This window comes from Hibiscus syriacus, unplaced genomic scaffold (genome assembly GCF_006381635.1).
Source record: "Hibiscus syriacus cultivar Baekdansim isolate YM2019G1 unplaced genomic scaffold, ASM638163v2 tig00110422_pilon, whole genome shotgun sequence".
Lineage (NCBI taxonomy): Eukaryota > Viridiplantae > Streptophyta > Magnoliopsida > Malvales > Malvaceae > Hibiscus > Hibiscus syriacus.
Window position 1 is genome coordinate 1030192 of NW_024062732.1, and position 5543 is coordinate 1035734.

The following is a 5543-nucleotide window of genomic DNA, read 5'->3' on the forward strand; positions in this document are numbered from 1 at the left end:
AGGGGTCAGTGAGCAGTATACCTCTGAACTAGAGATATCCAACTGCTGATGGCGACGAATCGAAAAGAGGAAAACCGAACGGTCTTTGACCATTTCGCGACGTTCGGAGCATCCCCGCGAAACGGATCCCAGATCCGGACTCCCCTCGTCGAGACGAGTATACCGGCGTAATTTGGTGTCCATCGACAACGACGAACAGTGGTTACCAGTCGACCAGTGGTCGTGATTGGCGACGTGCGGCGGCAGGAGGTTTTAGTTTTAGAGAGAAGAGTTTCTCTCTCTAAAAGAAAAGAAAATGAGAGACAATGAAAAAAATGAGTTAAAATGGTTATTTAAATCCTTTCCAAAACGACGTAGTTTTGGGAGCGTTATTTCAGCTCTTTTCCAAAAATGGGTAAAATCTTTCTGTGGTCCTCCTGATTTTGACATGTCATTCGATTTGGTCTATTTCCCGATAATTAGATCTTAATTTCGACCCTCAGTTTCGATTTCAATCAATTGAACCCCAAATTTATTTTTATTTGTAATTTGTTTTTTTTGTGTTAATATTTTTTTTTTCACTAACGTCCTTTCTTTGTTTTGCATGTTCCTTCCCCATTAATTTGTTAGGTTTATTTTAATTTTCAATTTATTATTTATCAGATTTTTTTCTATCCGCTGTTACTCTAATCATTCTTTTCTGTTTTGCAGAGTCCTAACTTTTTTTAGGTTTTTTTTCATTTTCTCTTCATATTTATTTTATTTATATCCTAACATGATTTTTATTTAAATTTTTTATTTAAATTTCTAATTTTAACAATTAAGACAACCCGATAATCTATTGGTACCGAAGGCAATTCGGGGTGCTCATCCTTCCCCGATTGTAAACAACTCCTGAATCCAACAAAATCATTCATAAGAGAGATCTTATAAATGGGCTAAATCAAGGTGTCTAATCTACCTAATTAAAAAATGATCGATGACAACTCCATCACAATTCCAAGTTGAAGATAGAATCCGGCACCATCCGAAGGGTTGTTGCGACAACAAGATTCAGAAGAAGAAGAAAAAAAACTCGAATTCCCGTCCATCTCATCCAAAAACCATCCTTCCACTACTATAAGCTTCTTTAGCTTACCATATCCATAAGTTCAAAAGCATACACCGGAAAATTTTCATTGAGTTGATAATAACATTTAAACCAACCATTGTTTCCCTACTGATTAGCGTCATGTACAACAATCCTAATGGTGGAATACAAGAACACCTAATAAAGAACATTTGACATCGAAGAACAGCCATTGCCACTCATCACCATAGTCTGATGTAAGGTATGTAGGGCACTTAATCCTCACTGTGGTCCCTGTAAAACACAACATATAAGAGGAATAGTTAGTCCAATGGTGACAGCAACACACCTTAAATAAAAGAATGAAATCGATAGCTACCCACACCCACAGAATTCTGCTAACAAATAAAAATATTCCATAGTATACAGTACAGAGCAGTCCAAGGGAGGAAAATCTTGTACAGATACAGATATAAGCATGCGTAACACAAAAAGCCAGACGCTCATCTATGAGTTTCACGCAAAAATGCTGAACACACAAGCTGGATATTAAAAATAGGCTCTCTCAGTGAGCCAGTCTTGGATCAAATATGGACTGAAATTGAGCATTGCCATCATATTGACTATTCAGAGATAACCGGTGTAAGATTAAAATAACAAAGGACTGTATACTTACATGAAACTTTACAAGAGTTCTTTGCAGGTGGCCCTGTTGTGCCCAAAACCCTTGCATCTACTGCACTGGAGTTGGCGCTTCATTACCTCTTGTGGTCCTACTTTCTTTGTGGTTGGCCGACCTGGTGGACGACGTGTTGGTGGTGTTACTAGAGCTTGAGAAGAATCGTTCTGCATAGGACTGTCCACATTGGGAATAGGTTGGATAGATTCCGCATAGGCCAATCTGTAGCTCTCAGTTGTAAAGTATCTGGAGCAATAATCATAAGGGCTTTGTCCAATGCAACTGATAACAGCAATAGCATGGCAGCAGGGTAAACCGGTAAGTTGCCAACTTTTACAGCTACAATCCCAACGATCAATGTCAACCACTTCAGTGGTCTCACCTTGAACCTCAAATATGCTACCGGTACTCAGGAGTACCTGAAAGAATGGACTTTCAAGCTCTCCTTTTCCAGTTTCTCCTCCATGGATGGAGTCAGCCTAGTTAACCAGTGATCAGAACCAGACCTCCGGGTATAAATTAACTCCATAATATTTTCCCGCATGACATCAACCATCTGTTTTATAGGTAATTCATATGCATCTGATGCCCGGCTGTAAAAGAGTTCACCAAATTTTGATGTCAAATAGTTATATCTAGCACCCTGGAAAAATGAATTTGCCCAATTATGGGGCTCACTTTGCATGATCCAATTGTAAGCTTCCAGTGAAATGCTTTTGATGCTCTCTACACTCGTATGAAAATCTTCAGGTTTAGGTGCAGAAGCTGCACTATAAAGGTGTTCAACCACGATACGTTGAACCTCCTCAGAAAACCGCCCTTTCAAGTCTCTAACAAGTTCCTCCGATAAGTAGTGCAAACAGTAACCAAGATTTGAATCCTTGAATATTTCAGAGAGAGACTCCTGCAACCCCTTCTGTCTGTCTGCAATAAACGTTAGAGGACAAGATGTTGACACAGCTGATTTGAGTAGTAACAAAAACCAATCCCAGTTACCATTGGTTTCTGCATCCACAACAGCAAAAGCTACAGGAAATACACCATCATCTCCATCTGCAGCTGTTGCTGTCAACAACATTCCTTGATATTTGGACTTCAAGGGAATGCTATCAAGGAAAAGGAGAGGCCTGCAACCTAGTACAAAACCACTCAAAGAAGCATGGAATGAAATAAAGAGGCGATGGAAACTTGAGTCTCCCTTAGTGGTGAACGTAGCAAGGCTGCCAGGATTGGTCTCCATTATCCTGTCACATAAAGATGGTAACTGACTATATGCATCCTTATGTGAACCCTGAAGCTGCTCCATGGCAATTTCTTTGGCACGCCAAGCCTGAGAGTAGTTCAGTTGTAGTCCATATTCTTGTTTAATGTCATTTACAATGGCCTTGGGTTTGTAATCTGGAAAATCTTTCAATTTCTCCTTAATTATACTGGCTACCCAGCTCCCAGTTGATTGATGCCCACCTGTCAAGGCAGACCCTCCACAAGTATGTGTTGGGTTCATCTTCTTGATACATATCAGCTGAGTGGTAGACAACCTTGATGCATGAATTCTCCAAGGGCAACCTTCTACTTTGCATTTAACAGTCACACGATGGTTATCATTCTTTTTATACTTAAATGCAAACTGATGGGCAATGGCATATTTACGCAATGACTCACGAAATTCCTGAACACTGCTGAATCTTTGTCCCACCCCTGTAATTGTATTCTCCCACTGCTCAGCACCTTTAACATGCTTCTCATAGGGAATAACAGAAATAGGAAGAATAGATTCAATATCTAGTGGCAAATCAATGTCTGCATCAATATGGTCGGTGTCATCAACAACATCAAAAGAGGCCCCGAGAGGAATGCTGGGTTGAGTGGTATCCTCCACAACACCCAGAGGTGGATCAAGTTGAGGCCCTTCTTCAGACAAAGTTGTTCTACTTGACCTGTAAAAGTAAAATAAAAAAAGCACACTCTCAGCATCAATGTAACAAACAAGAATTACAAAGAAGCTTTAGCTAAGAAATGAAGAGAACTACCTACTGGTTGGCATGTTAGAAACAGAAGGGGAAAAGGTTTCTTCCATCATGATAAACACATCAGCAGTTACAGAATCCACATGGAATTTTATCATCCGCTCTAAATCCTTGTCATTGGAGACAGTAATGAGAGTCTTTCTATTTCCAGGTAGGAAGTATCTGATAGACATAGTACTAATGCTACAATTAAACATTTCTGCTACTTCCATCTTGAAAACATCAAACTTCGTTTGATCATCGATGTCTATTGCATGAGCATCCCCACCTCTATATGACAATGAGCCATCCTTTTCAGTCTCAAATTCGCCACCAGAATGACAAATTACCATAAGCTTTTTAGTAGCCATAACCTGCCAATCAATTGAAGAATTTGAAAAATGCTTAGGACTGTCCATAAAATCAATCAAGTAAATCAAAACAAAACAAAAAGGCTTTAATGATACAATTATAAAGCTAGATATGATATGAAGTCATAGGAAAAGGGATAATCAAGTTGAGTTCAGTAATCAAATGCTGACCGAAAAACGGCGAAGAAGGGTCATTTCGTATAACGTAGACAATCTAGAAAACAAAAACGAAATTTTCTTCTCTCTTTTAATGGAATAGAAGGAAATAAGCGATTTGTAGTAGATTCTGGTGATATACTAGGCTTATTTGTTAAGTTGTATGGTATCCCATTCCAACCACATTAAGCATGTACATATATGGATTTGAAAAATAAATCAATGATTTTGTTTTCCCCTAATTTTGCGAATTCAGGCTATCTCTATAACCAAGCAGAACGTGAGGCCTTTAACAAACAGTAACAGTATTGCGGGGAAAAAAGGCCAGAAATCGAAAGTTGAAGTTTAGCATTGGGGCAAAAGAGCAGGAATCTTTTTTTTTCTGTTGACGTTTTAAAGAGGCAGAAACGTATTTGCATGCAATTAAGGAATGAATTGAACAAACCCTAACAAAAGAAGGTGCGTAAATGTTGCAAAGATGTTAGAAAGCGTTTACCTTGAATTGTGAGGAATAGGGTTCCCGAAATCCAAATAGTTAGGGTTTTTATTTTCCTGGTAAATGAAATAATTTGAAACAACTACTTCCCTTAAAGGTGCAAGGGACGATAACCGTCAGAGAGATTGAGAGAGTAAGGGGAAGAGGAGGAGGATAAGAAGGTAAACTCAAGTAGAATATGATACCGTATATATATACGGTTAATATAACTTCTGAGACTAACTTTTGCATTAACATGCAATTTGATCCCAAAGTTTTTTAATACAAATAGGTACTTAAATTTTATCCGTATAATTAGGTATAAATATTTTGATTAATCTATATTTATAATTTTAATAATATTTAATTAAAATATAATATATATTACATATTCAAAAGATATTAAAATTTCAAGTATAAACATGTATAATTTAGAAAAATATTGAATAACTAATTAAATAAAAAACTAAAAAATAAATCTCTAATTATACGAATACAAAAGTTAGGTACCAAAATTTACATTAACCCAATATATGTAAATTTTTTATTTCCAGAAAACTTTGTAAACTTTTACATTTATTTTGATTAACAATTCAAATGTGTTCAAATTATCAATCCATTAAGAGTATTAATTGTATTTATAATTTCATTTTCGTATTGCATGCAGAGAGGTTTTCATTATTATACAGTCCTAATGCCTGTTCAATGGGGGTTATTATATAAAACCCCCATTAATTATTTTTTGAACAATAATCTCTTAGCATATTTGTTAGAAAAATAACTTCTAAAGCGCACACGTAGGATTAAC

General features: G+C 36.9%; 1 pseudogene; it reads right to left on the minus strand.

Moving 5' to 3' along the window:
* Nucleotides 1-1076: 1076 nt before the first annotated feature.
* Nucleotides 1077-4910, minus strand: LOC120124610 (annotated as a pseudogene).
* Between the last annotated feature and the right edge of the window lie 633 nt (nucleotides 4911-5543).